This window comes from Petromyzon marinus, chromosome 18 (genome assembly GCF_048934315.1).
Source record: "Petromyzon marinus isolate PM22_M1 ecotype Great Lakes invasive population chromosome 18, UKy_Petmar_22M1.pri1.0, whole genome shotgun sequence".
Classification (NCBI taxonomy): Eukaryota; Metazoa; Chordata; class Hyperoartia; order Petromyzontiformes; family Petromyzontidae; genus Petromyzon; species Petromyzon marinus.
The window spans coordinates 12926518-12939089 of NC_133684.1; positions in this window are offsets into that span (position 1 = coordinate 12926518).

Here is a 12572-nt window from a genome sequence, read left to right on the forward strand (position 1 = left end):
GGGTTGGTGGAAGAAGGTGCCCACATGGTGCGAGCAGCTGCCTCGGATCCCACCAATGAGTCGGGGGACGAATCCCGACTCGGTGATTCTGTTTCCGAGAAATTATCGTCCCGGGCACCTCAATCGTCTTCTGGCTAAATCTCCCCCCATGTGATCTTGCGTAGGCTGAGGCGAGACATCCCACTACTGCCACCAGATGAAGAGGAGTCGGAGACTGGTTAAGCACTTCTTTATTCTTAAAACCACAGCCACACTCGTTCTTCAAAACCAACCTCGAACACGTGTTTCACAGCCCCTTTTAAACCTTCTATCTCCACCACACTTCCTAATCCACGTCTCTGTCTCGCGCGCTGTGTGTGACGTCAGTGCCCTTTAACACTTAACACCCGTCTAGTGTACTCCCGTGCGTGTAATTGGTGTGTGCTATATTGAGTGTGAAGATTGTGTGTCTGTGTGGTGCGAGCATATGAGGATGGCTCGGACATCCTCTACATGTATATAGAACTTGTGCAGGGTTGCAACCAACCAAATCGTGGTTGGAGGCGGGGGGGGGTTGACTCAGCCCATCATCTCGTTGGAAATTTCCGCTCACGAGCCTAGGTCTTTAAGTGGGAAGTGAGCATGAACTCAAAGCTCACGTGACCATGATTATAGTCTGCTTCAGAGACGTTGTTACAGGGGCCTTTGTGCAACACTTCTCACCCATCGGTGACAGATTCAATGGCCTATTTAAGCCTCGTCCCCCACTGTCTGCAAGTCGTGGGCATGCAGTACCATTGATGTCTGCTTCTTGTCTGGCATGAGGTGGCAGGGAGAATGGGCAGTGGGCACAGCAAATGGCACAGCTGGGGACAGCGGAGAGGCTGGTATGGCAGCTCCTGCCCCACGCCCCCTCCAACAACAATCGCTATTCACCACTAAGTGGCGGTGCCTATGCCAGGCCAGGTGCACTCTCAAGCCGCGTGAAGTGACGAAGGCTCGCTGCTGGTAGGAGTTCACGGGACTAACCCATGTGCCATGGGTTGACTGAGGTGACTGGCAGATGCACTAGATGTGCCCACTACTGTGCCAAGTTGCTGCATTTTAGCCGACCGGCACACCGCTCGTTGTTGTGAGCATCACACCTCTGCCCTCCTTTGGAGGGCGAATCCCTCCAACTGCCAAAGTAGCGTCCTTCACGAGCCTCCTCCATCGTGGGTGATCTGGACACCGCTGGTACCGGCCATTGGCAAGTCCACTCAGCTCCACATCCTCTCGTACCGCATCAGCTCTAACTCTTCTCCAGCCCATGTCGTGCCAATTTACCTCCCTCTATCTGGCCAAACAGAAGCTGCTTGGGCATGTGGTGGCTGGGCATACGGGCTACATAACCCAGACAACGCAGCCTTACCTGCCAGAGCAGCTCACTAGTAGGAATGTGTCCAGATCTTTAAATGATTTGTGAGCTCCTCACACAATCCAGCCTGGTTAAACCCAGGATGGATCGTAGGCATGTTAGCCTAAATGTTTCTAACTGGTGCAGATGTTCCATTAGAGGGGTCAATGTTTCACAAGCATACAGAGGGAGGGCATGACTTTGGGCGAGAAGACCCGAAGCTTCTTGTGGTGCAACAGACCAGGTAGCTTCCACGCAGCATTACGCAGCCAATGAAATGATAATGCCACCAAATTGATTCGGAGTGAGACTGCGGCTGTCAAACTGGAGTTGACCATAAGCACACTGCCCAGGTATTATAAACTCTCAATTGTCTCCAACTTCTGCATCACCAATGGTGAGTTCAGGGCATGGAGTGTTTGATGGCACAAAATACCGAGGCAGGTGCTTATTTTTGGTGAGGCTGATGGTTAAACCCCACCTCTTAGTAGCATGCTCCAGGTTCAGCAGCAGCGCCTCCAACTGATCCTCTAAATGAGCAGCAATTACCAGATCATCAGCATACATAACATGGTTTACCAATCGGGAGCAATCCCTCGACCGCACCCAGGTATTAATCATCCTCCCATTGTATCTGTACCAGATGGAAATTCCTCTGGTACAGCCATGGAAAGCTTATTGAACTATGTGGTTGAAAATGATGTTAAATAATGTTGGAGCCAGGGGACATCCCTGTCACAAACCAAGGTGAACAGGAAATTGTTCTGACTCCTGGCCACGTAGCTTTATCCGGGCCTGCCCACCATCAGGAACGCCCTTAATGACTCCGAAAACACAAAGAACAGCCCAGAGCCCTGAACTGTTGATGGTATAATAGTCCTTGACCAGGTCAATAAAGCAAAGACATAGGTCTTGTTGGAATTTCCTACACCTTTCCTGTAGCAGGCCGGCAGAGAATATTGCATCCATGCAGGATTGCCCTGGTCTGAAACGACATTGGGGCGCTGCAAGCGTGCCTGGCAAAGCGATGTTGAATTATCCTTGCCAAGACCTTACCCCGCACACTGAGGGAGATGCCCCTGTTGTTACAATTTCTGTGGTCCCTCTTCTTAAAGACGGGGGCCTCCAGGCATCCTTCCAAACCTGCGGAACCCGCCCTGTGGTCCAGATATTTCTGATGACGTCATGTAAGCCAGTCTGCACACAGATGCCACCCTCCGTCAACATTTCACTTTGGAGATCATCTCTGTCTGGCGCTTTTCCATGCCTCAATCTCCAAATCGCCCCCTCATATTTCTTCACAGATGGCACCTCAGCCAACTTTTCACAAGGGGTGGCGATTTATGACAATATTTGAGGCACCGTAGACCCATGATGTTGTCTGGGTTTAAGGAATTCCACTCCCCCAAGACCTCATAGAAATGCTCTGGAAACTATCAGGCCGGTACTGGGGGTCGGAGATCAGATCACCATTATTTCTCTTAAGGATGGTAATAGGTGATGTGCTGCAATTAATTGTTTAATGGCATTAAAGAGTGGTTTTTCTCCTCAACAACCACCGCCACGACCCCTCCACCATCACCACCACCAGGCGACCCGGCCTCCATCTTCTGTGGAGACATGGGATCCACAGCTTGCTCCTGCTGTAGACCCTGGGAGCTGCCACTATGGGTGGACAAAAGAGTTTAAATGTTGAATAAACTCTAAAGGAATTATTTCTCGAATAGAGATGACTTTGAGGGTCAGCCTATTAAGGTTTATATTATTTCAATTATCATTAGTATTGTTGCTCCTATACTAATAATTGTTTACCCAGGGCATCCTCATTAAGTTTCAAGACATTTTCAGTTGAGTCATGCCGAGTTTTCATAGTAGAGGGGCGATGTTGTTCTCTTTGGATTTCTCATTAAATGATTTGCAAGTAGCTTTCCAGCATTGTCATATTTTGGTCAATGCCAGTCATGTCGTGTGCTTTTTTAGTTATGGGAGTAAACCGGAGAATGCAGTGGAAACCCGTGCAGAACGACATACAAACTCCTTACAAAAAGGCACTGGAGTCGGGATTTGAACCCAGGGTGTTGTTGCTGCCTGGCCCATGCTTTATCACTGTCGCAACCCTGCCTGCCCATGGCTAATTTGTTTCGTAACATTTTGCAGCATATTTTGTTTTTGGGCAGTTCCTGGATCATTCATTGAGGGAAAGGTTCGTGGCAGGCATGCATTATATTTGTTTTCAGCCTTAAATGAGTACCTTGAATGGTATTTAAACGAACATTTGGGACACAAAGGCGGCCTGGCGTGTTGTTGGCCACACACCCACTCGTGTACTCGACCCCAAAAACTTGTTTTAAGGCTCTACGGAGGATCTAACCGCGTGTCTTTGTAGGACACAGATGGTTAAATGCAGCGAAGGACTGAAATTGTCTTTGCACAACCTTGTTTGGATGCCACGTGGCTGTGATCCGCCCCTTGAAAGTCGGCAAGACAGGGGAATTTCGTGAGTCTCAGTCGGAGTGTGAGGCCATCCGTTACATATGGATCCAGAGGTGTCTCGCCTTCCCAGATTAAACGTACACTCTGCATCCCACGGCGCACAGCATCAGTCAACGCAACACCAGGCGAGTGATGGCTAAAGCCACCGTGATTGAATGCCTGTTTTGATGGGGGTAGTGTTAGTTTTATCAGAGCAAAGTCCAACACTGCTGGCATGCTTTAGTGTTGAGTCAGCAGATGTGATTAAAGCACACCGTTTTGGCATCGTTCTTTGAAAAATCTGAGGACGTGGCCTGCCTACTTCCTCAGCCTGGCCAAAGATGTTTATGGATACATCAACAATGAGGTGTTTTGTCAAGTAGAGCACATAGATTATCCAATTGGGAGTACATTATTTCGTCCATGATTGTTTTGCTGGAACTTTTACAACATTTGATGTAGCACTCGCAATGTTCATTAAAAGAGAGAAAACAACTGCCAAATTTAGTTTTTATAAACAAATGGTAAAATTTCGATGGTCCTCATCATCTCCATTGACGACCTTTAGCCAGTGATACAACATTCCCCCTTCCTTAGACAGGGACCATTATTTAAATGTATATCCTAGTGTGGAATTCCCATAGTTATCCTGTATTATATTGTTATCTTGATTTAACTCACGTGACCAGCGTTAAGATTCCCAACACTGCTAAAATCAGCGCCAAGTGAATTGTTTCTGCTCTGCCCAATTCACCCACCCACACTGAGTGGTGTGGTGAAGTATGGTCCAACTACCTCCATGACTGTACAGACATGGGTAGAACTTCGTCAATCCACTACGTTTGATATTATGTGTGTGTACGAGGAGCCGTGGAGCAACGTCTTCATCAGTGCTACGAACCCCGTGACCCAAGTTCGACCGGGTCACAGGGCTCTGGTGCACATCCAGTTGTTTGAAGGCGAGGGTTAGTGTATTATCGCGGAAGTGCAGTTGGAGTAAGTTGGTGACTTAAAAATTGAAGGCTCACCATCAGCAAGAAAAGCCAAGTCTCACACAAACACTTATCATGTGCTCGTGTCTGTGTGTGTGATCGATCGAGGGTAGTGGCACAGTGGTTAGTGCACTGCGCTACAAACTCGATATAACTGATGCCCACATCCCACTTATGTTATTTCCAGCTCATTAAAAATCACGAAAACAAACTCTACATGTTGACCAACAGTTACCTGTAAGATAGCATAAGATTGTATTTCCAATAAATGCACGTCGTCACCAAACACATATACCCACACATACCCACACATACATGGGGAAATACATAACGAATACGGCGAGTGTCGCTCGCACATGTTCGTAAAAAAGTTTCCCATTGGCCTGCTGGGCTTCATAAAAAAACGTTCTGAACGATGTAATATGTTTCACCTTGATTTATTATTGACCAAGATCAGAATAAAAAAGAATTCGTTTCAGTTGGGACTGGATATTACGTAATTTATTTTTTCACATTACTCTACTCCACGAGTCCGCAGCCATATTTTTTACAATAATAGACACACCGCTGAGCTGGCGGGGAGCCGATGGCTCACAGGGCTATACCAAAATAAATGAAAATAAATGAACTGATGGCCACAGCACGTAGTTCTACTGCTCGGCCACATTCAACGTCAGCGGCACCTGTCCTGGTACCCCCCTCCCCAGCCGCTCCCAACTTGACACAGCCATACATCACATGAATAATAAATAAAACATTTGTTAATATGTTCAAACACCGCCGCTCTAGAGCGTCTAAGTGCAAAACTAAGGAGCAGGGAGGAAGCTTACCACCAAACATGCAACCACTTCACGACCTCTCTTCCAGTGGGTATTGCTTCTTAAGTGTATTCATTAGGGCATTTAGGCACTCCCCCCTCTTGCCGCCCTCCCCCCTTAATTTGTTTCGCCCACAGAGCTTAGGAAGACGCCAGGGGTTGTAAAGTTTATTGAAGCAGTTTATTGAAACATGCGGATTAGACAGGATTCCATTTCACTGTAATCCGTAATGTGTTTGTGCTAGTGTCAAGCTCCTTTCATATTATCTGCGTTGTGTACCTGAATCGTCTTATTAATCGAGTACTTTTGGGGAAATAAATATATTAAAACACCAAATAGATACCTTTTGCAAGTAATTAAGTACTGTATTAACACAATTTATTTGCGTGAACATGCAAACAAAGATGCTCTGATAATATATGCATTGTCTTTGAAACTGATTGGCCTACACCAGAGACAGCCTTCTTTATGGCCTAGTCAGACCAGAAAACGCCAAAAGGCGAACAGTAACAAGACAATACACGTATCAGAGCATTTATTGTTCGGGTTGCGCAGGTATATAGCCTTACAACAGTTGGCTGGTGCGCACCTGTAATCCATTACTCTGAAGGCAGCGGATGGAGACTCACGATGAGATGGGAGTTGATAAATCAGGAAGTTTGGGGGGCTGGTCTTGGAACAGGAAGATATTGGGGGATAGTGGATATATAGATTTTCTTCCTTGGATATTTGTGAAAACGCACCTCTTATTTGCACGGTTTGGTCTACATATGTTGCGAGCAAAGTTTTACGTTTAACATACGTACAAGCCTTTGGTGAATAATAGATACACACCAACATATATCATCGTCAGCTGCGGCACCCTCACTATTACCATTATAAACAGGTGGATGATAATAATGAGATTGATGATGAAGATGTTGACAAGAAATACATTTGCTGGTGCATGAAATGTATCTTTCAGTCATCAAAAAAAAATTCTGAAGGATTCCACCAAAAGCAGAAATGAAGCAGCAAATTTCGATTTAAAGCTTTCGTGACTGCAATGATTCATCTTCTTTGGTTCTTTCGGTAAAGTCACGTAGAATGACAATAAAAGAATAAATTGATAAAATAAAATAACGCAATAATATTCTCACGTTTCGCTATCCGTGGTGCTAAAGTTGAGGGTAAGAATCCACCCATTTTTTCGCCATATAGCATTGTGATATATAACGACTTATTGTTGGTAGCTTAGCTGATTGGGGAATATAGAGTTTATTGATAACATTAAGGTAATTTATATTTTAGTTTTTTATTGGTTCACTATATAGTACTGTGAATAGCTCAGATGTGTAGGCCTTGACTTCAACATAGTCATTTCTGTGACCAGTCACTAGCTAATCACTCAGTTATTTCAATGCTAAATTCGCCTAGTTATTTCAATGCTAAATTCTCCTGTTTGATTTGTACTAAGTGCCTCGGTGAATGTGTATGGTCTGACTTTAACGTAGCTATTTCTGTGAGCAGTTACAAGCTAATCACTCAGCTATTTCAATGCTAAATTCTATGCTAATTCCATTGTCAAGGGGTGCCTCTGCGGATGTGTATGCTTTAACTTAGCTATTTCAATGCTAAATTCTATGCTAATTCCTTTATCAAGGGGTGCCTCTGCGGATGTGTATGCTTTAACTTTTAACATAACTATTTCTGTGACCAGTCACAAGCTAATCATTCAGCCATTTCAATGCTAAATTATATGCTAATTCCTTTGTCAAGGCGCTTTGTTCCTCTCACACAGCTTAAAGGCCGTGATCTGAACGTGGCTCTTTCACTCCAGCGCTGTCCTACCAGACAGTCTCGTCCCTTCACCTGATGAAGGCCGCTTGTGTTGTGGCCGAAACGTCGTGAGAATATTATTGTGTTATTTTATTTTATCAATTTAATATTTTATTCTCATTCTACGTGACTTTACCGAAAGAACCAAAGAAGATGAAGCAGCAAATGTTATGTATTGTCACCAGTAGACTATAAACATCGTTACCACCATTTTTCCCAACTGCAGGGGCAGCAAGAAGGGCCTGGGTTCAATTTTAACTCGGTTGTATTTTACGTGTGGATTTTGGACGTTCCCCCTGTTCTGCATGGGTTTTCCATGGGCTCCCCAGTTAACAGGTACATTATTCGCTCGCTCTCGAAGAGATAACGACTCAGGAGACGTGAGAAGCCAGGTAGTGAGCCTGGCTGTGAGCCTGGCTCCCTTTCCTGAGCTCTGCAGTCATCCACACTTTATTAAGGTATTATTATGAAGGTGTTATAATTTTTTTATTAAGATGTTTTATTTAGGTGTGATTGGCCAATTATTGACTGTTTATGCATGTGGGAGGAAACTGGAACACCCGGAGAAACCCCACGCATGCGATGGGGGGAGGGGGGGGTGGCAGGGTGGGCATAACTTTATCCCATCCAGATGAAACAGATGGAGATTAGTCCACACTTGTTATGTTGCCATCTCCTGGCAAGCCAGGGTATGTAGACTGACGTCCTTGGGCAGGAATTTTCCTAAGTGTGTGTGATCCACCAATCCTTGCCTCCACAGTGCTCTATGACAGGCCAGGTGCCCCACTACCACCTGGAAAATAACCATAGGTTCCCCGTCCCCAGTCCATTCTAATTATATCGAACAATTCAGTGGGGATTTAGAAACTGCTTGTGCCGCATGTTTTCCTTGCCCCAAAGTTTTACCAACGCTTCAGGTACATTTGTGGTTTTAAAACATTTTCCTGCTCCGAATTGATAGACAGTTGCAGCACAGTAGAGGCAGGTTGTCATCGACTTTAGGATCCCAGTCTTTTGGATGTCATTTTCCGCAAAATTGGTGGTACAACAGATTTGTTATTGGCTGCTTGTGGGCAGGCAATCAGACTCGCCGTCATATAAGGAATATCTCGATGTATGAATAACACTATGTAACACAATTTTTGTTCTGGGTAGTGTTATTTCGTAATTGCTTATGCCTAAAAAGTATTGAAAATGGCTATTATTCCCCACAAACTTTGCTTTTCTGACCAGGACAGTGATATTTTGAAATGTACCTATTTTCAATCAGAAAATGGGCAAATTTGTGTCTTTTCGTTCAAATAAAGTCAGAAAAAAACAACATGAATCAAAATGAACATGTATTTCTACTAAAGTAATACAAAAAATACTGTAAATCACTTTCACGAATCAGCCCCCAAATGTAGTCTGCCATCAAGTTCTCGTTATACTGTCCTTGGGAGCAGCGTTCAAAGTCCAGTATATCCTAGTGGAAGTGCTCGCCTAGCTCCTCCGAGTACGCTCCCATGTTCTCCTTGAATTTATCAAGATGAGCATCAAGGATATGGACTTTGAGGGACATCCTACAGCCCATTGTTTCGTAGTTCTTCACCAGTCTCAACCAGCTCCACATAGTTATCGACTTTATGATTGCCCAGGAAGCCACAAACCACTGCGACAAAGCTGTTCCAAGCCGCTTTCTCCTTAATAGTGAGCTTCTTGGGGAATTCATTGCACTCCTGGATCTTCTTTATTTGTGGGCCGACGAAGACACCGGCTTTAACCTTTGCCTCAGACAGTTTAGGGAATAAGTCTTGAAGGTATTTTAAGGCTGCCGATTCCTTATCTACAGCTCTGACAAATTGTTTCATAAGGCCCAATTTGATGTACAGTGGTGGCATCAGCACCTTCCAGGGATCCATCAGTGGCTCCCACTTGACGTTATTCCTCCCCCCAGAGAACTCGGTCTACTGTGGCCAGTCCCGCCTGTGGTAGTGCGCCTTGGTGTCCCTGCTGTCCAAAAGGCATAGATAGCACGGAAACTTGGTAAAACCGCCTTCAAGACCCATCAGGAATGCCACCATTTTGAAATCTCCGATGACCTTTCAGCCGTACTCATACTTCAAGGCGTCCAGCAAGGTATTGATGGTGTTGTAATCCTCTTTGAGGTGCACCAAAGGAGCCAAGGGGAAGAAACGGGTACTTGTTACCATTATGGAGCAGCAAGGCTTTGAGGCTCTTGGATGAGCTGTTAATGGAGAGGCGCCACTCATTCTGGTTACAGGTGATTACGATTGCCTCGAACAGGCTGGTCACATTGTGGCAGAAGCAGAGCCCAGCTGAACGGGTAAAGAAGCTGCAAAAGGTTGGTGATGCTTCCTCTGATCTGTGGCTTTCATCCAACAAGTTCTACTGCTTGAGCCTAGACGTCAAAAGCTCGGCATTGGACTTGGTGAGACCAAGATCTCTTATCAAATCGTTGAGGTCTTTTTGGTTGGGGTAGTATGGGTTTCTCTCCTCAGCTCCTCCTCTGAAATTGTCATCTGGTTCTACAACGTCTTCCTCGCTCTCTGACGTGCTGCTCTCTTCTAAAGACGGCTGCTCTCTCTCCGGAGGAGTGGGTATGGGGAGATCATGGCAGTATGGCACCGGGGCGATGGATGAAGGAAGGTCTGGATACATGATAGCAAGTGCATTCTTGCCAGTCCAACGTTTAGAAAGGTCCACCATGCAGATGTAGCAGTTGCTTGAGTGGTCAGTGGGTTCACGCTAAATTATTGGGATAGCGAATTTCATAGCTCTCTTTTCCCCTCTGTACCATCCTACAAAAATACATTTATATCACCCGTGACTAATGTGTAAGAGATTCTCGCAGCATTTTTCATGTATGATATATATTTTTCAATAACATTGAAAATTGTAAAACATTTTAAAATTAAAAACTTTTACAATTAAAAAAATGTTAACAAATTTTATAACATAAAATTCCGAGCAACAATTCTACATCTTACCTTCCAGAGTGTTTTTTTGCATTGCTCGTAGGTGAAATGAGGTGCCCAGGGTTTGACTTCATCCTGGACAGGCATGCCAAAATATGCCTTGTAGGCCTCACACATCTTAGCAGATGCTTCCACAGAGCACTTCTTCGCTCTTGTCTTGATAAATTGGCTGCAGACATCGGAAAATGCGTCTGCCGGATGCTTGCAGCCGCTTGATACAATCTCAGAAAAATGCAGATATGTATCCACTTAGGCAGCTGGAACTAAACTGAACTGGTGGGCTTAAGGCCCCTGTATTTATACTACTATTTATATTACTGGACAGTTCTAGAATGTTCTCGAAGTTACTCCACAGCGCTCATTACCTTGGGAGTTATCCCTCCTTTGGCTGCCATTCTGTCACCAGTCTCACCCGTATCCTCACCAAGCCCAATTGTTGGTTTGTTCGTTTCTTAATCCGCTTGCCCTGGTGAGGGTCGCAGCGGCAGCGTGATGAGTATTAGCGGTCCAGATCACCCTTTCCCGGGCAACAAACTCTAGCTCTTCTTGGGGGAATTCCCAGGCGTTCCAAGCTAAATTGAGTTTAAATTAAGTCAATCATGATGTCCATTGGCCTGCGTTATTTCCCTCCTGTCCCGAGTGTTTATATTTTCTCTGAAAGTCAGTGTAATTCTGTGCATGCATCAGCTCGGCACACCTCATCATTCTCGCTTTTTTTTGGTCGCCGCAACGGTTTAGGATGCTGCACTTGCCAAAAGAGAGATTTAAACATGCTGATTGAAACCGTTCTCTTTCTCTCTAGCACAGTGGTTCTTAACCTTGTTGGAGGTACCGAACCCCACCAGTTTCATATGCGCATTCACCGAACCCCTCTTTAGTGAAAAATAAAATGTAATTTTTTTCAAATTCAAGACGTAGATATGTTTTTTACTGGTACACAAAATGAGCCGTGCATGAACATTACCTTGTTCAAAGAATAAAACCAACACAATGCATAAACTCACAACAAATTACATACCTGGAAATCAATGTGACTTCTGCTGTTGCCTTTGAGAGATCAGTTCAGATATGCGTGGCTTCACCTTGGCAAGTGCCACTCTCATGTCATTTTCACAGCAAAGTCTGTTCCTTTTCTTCGTTTTTATGTCCAGCATCCTCGAAAAGGATTGCTCACAAAGATATGTTGTAACAAATGGTATAAAAAAAAAGCCAGGGCTTTCTTAGCAATAACTGGATACTTGTTCATTTGTCGACACCAAAACGTTGAGAGCGTTGTTGTTCTGAAGAGTTGCTGTTGAACCTGGCTCTGCTGAATTTCAATGATTTCGTCGAGGAATTCATCATTGATATCTGCTGTTTCAACAGCAAACGTGAACGGCTGTCTCACCCATGCTGGATATGACTCTCTTGTAGGGAAATATCCGTCGAGAGACTTTGCAAGCTCATCTAAGTGCGTGGCAATTGTTTGCTTCAGTTCCGTGGATACAGAAATATCTCCGATTCCAGACACATCTTCGATCTTACTTGTACAGTCGTCCAGAAGCGGGAAGTTTGCAAAGTTATTGTTCTCTGTTCGTCGTTTCCATAACGGTAGCTTTTTTTGAAAAGCCTTCAGGTGTTCTTCCGCTTCCATGATATTGACTCCACCACCCTGCATCTGCTGATTGAGATGATTGAGAGCTGCGAATATATCAGCCATGTACGCTAAAATGAGAATGAACTCAGGATTTTTGAAGCAATCTGCATGGCATTGTCGGTGCTCTTGCAAAAACAGGGCTAATTCCACACGCATGGCAAAAACACGATTCAGCACCTGTCCCCGGGATAACCACCGAATATTAGAATGGAGCAGAAGTACCTCAAATTCAGAGCCCATTTCTTTACACAACTCACTGAAGATGCGGTGCCTCAGAGCACTTTTTCGCACATAGTTCACACATTCCACCACAGTTTTTAATACTTCTGCCATTTTTGGAGGTAAGGTTTTTGTTGCCAACGCATGCCTGTGCAGAATACAATGCGTCACAATGATGTGTGGTGCATCGGCCTTTACTAGCGCACCAAAACCAGACTTTCTTCCCAGCATGACTGGAGCTCCGTCCGTACAAACTGCAGAAAC